The sequence below is a fragment of the Arachis stenosperma genome, chromosome 6 (assembly GCF_014773155.1).
Source record: "Arachis stenosperma cultivar V10309 chromosome 6, arast.V10309.gnm1.PFL2, whole genome shotgun sequence".
Taxonomy (NCBI): Eukaryota; Viridiplantae; Streptophyta; class Magnoliopsida; order Fabales; family Fabaceae; genus Arachis; species Arachis stenosperma.
This window is the reverse complement of record NC_080382.1, coordinates 33,165,801-33,167,617: the sequence shown is the minus strand read 5'-3', so window position 1 is coordinate 33,167,617 and position 1,817 is coordinate 33,165,801. Positions and strand designations below refer to the sequence as shown.

Sequence of the window (1,817 nt, the reverse complement as noted above, 5' to 3'; positions counted from 1 at the left end):
ACTCTTTCATAAATTTAGCATAGAGAGGCATTTGCTCAAGAGCCTCTGCAAAAGGAATGTTGATCTGTAGCTTCTTGAAGACATTTAAAAATTTAGGAAACCGCTTTTCTTTGGAAGCCTTCTGAAGCCTCTGAGGATATGGCAGTTTTGGCTTGTATTCAGGAGCCTTTGGCAAGGTAGGATAAATGTCAAGAGAATCAGGGAATGGGTTGCCTGCACGCTTAGGAGGGGCGCACTCTACTTCTTCCTTCTTCTCATCAGGAGCTTCTTTTTCAACTAATTTTTCATTGGCCTTGGTCTCAGAGCCAACAACTTTACCACTTTTCAATTGAATAACCTTGTAGTCTTCTATTGGGTTTACCACTGTATCATCTGGAAATGTACTTGCAGACCTCTCAGGTATTTGCTTGCTCAGCTGGCCCATTTGCACTTCCAAGTTTCTAATGGAGGCTCTGGTTTTCTGCATAAAACTCCTCATCATCTCCCAATTAGAATCTTCTTGGGATTTAGAGTTTGCCTGTTGAGATGATTGTTGCTGCTGAGACTGAAATTGGTGGTTATTGTAATTGTTCTGTTGAAAACTGCCCTGAGAATTATTGTTGAAATTCTGAGGTCTATGAGGTTGGTCCCTCCACCCAAAATTTGGGTGATTTCTCCATCCTTGATTGTATATCTTAGAATAGGGGTAATTATTGGGATTTCTAGAACCACTCCCTATGTAATTGACCTGTTCAGAAGAGGATTGAGCATAATCATAATTATCATTTTGCACTAAATTTCCTGCCATGTCATAGGAGACCTCTTGGGGTGAATTTTGGGTGTTGATAGCTGAGACTTGCATGCCACCCATGTGTTGAGTAAGTAGACTTATATGCTGAGACATAAGCTTGTTCTGAGAAAGAATAGAATTAAGAGCTTCTACTTCCATGACACCCTTCTTCTGAGGAGCCTCAGAGTTCACAGAATTCCTGTTAGATGAGTATAAATATTGGTTGCTAGCAACCGATTCAATAAGCTCAATAATCTCCTCTAGTGTCGTCTTCTTGTGCAGTGAACCACCAGCAAAATTATCTAAGCACATATTGGACATTTCTCCCAAGCCTTCATAAAAGATATCTAGTTGAGTTCATTTGGAGAACATGTTCGGAGGGCATTGCCTAGTCAGTAGCTTGTATCTCTCCCAAGCTTCAAAAAGAGTTTCACCATCTTTCTGCTTGAAGGTCTGAACCTCCACCCTAAGCTTAGTCAGCTTCTTTGGTGGGAAAAATTTAGTAAGAGATTCAGTGACAACCTTGTTCCAAGTATCCAAACTCTCCTTGGGTTGGGAATCTAGCCATAGCTTTGCTCCATCCCTCAGAGCAAACGGGAAGAGCATGAGTTTGTACACCTCTGGGTTCACTCCATTTATCTTCACAGTATCACAAATCTATAGAAAACTAGAAATAAATTGATTTGGGTCTTCGTGGGGAAGACCATGATACTGGCAGTTTTGTTACACCAGGGTGACCAATTGTGGCTTCAACTCAAAGTTGTTCGCAGCTATAGGAGGCACCACAATGCTTTTTTCATAAAGATCTGCAGTAGGAGCGGAGTAAGAGCCAAGCACTCTCCTTTGTTGCTCATTTCCATTCGGATTTGCCACATTGGCATTAGCAACATCATTAGGATCCATAATGGATTCTGCAGCCTTGTAAAGTCTTGCTTGTTGTAAACGTCGCCTGAGAGTCCTTTCAGGTTCAGGATCAAAGTCTAAGAGATGTTCTTTGTCTCTGTTCATGCGCATAAACAAATAGAAGACAAGAAAAAATGGAACTCTC

At 41.2% G+C, this 1,817-nt stretch overlaps 1 non-coding gene across 1 annotated transcript; it reads left to right on the top strand.

Moving 5' to 3' along the window:
• The first annotated feature begins 1,134 nt into the window (after positions 1-1,134).
• Positions 1,135-1,243, top strand: LOC130938441 (small nucleolar RNA R71). The gene has a single exon (XR_009069607.1). It is a non-coding gene; the product is annotated as a small nucleolar RNA R71 (small nucleolar RNA).
• Positions 1,244-1,817: the final 574 nt, after the last annotated feature.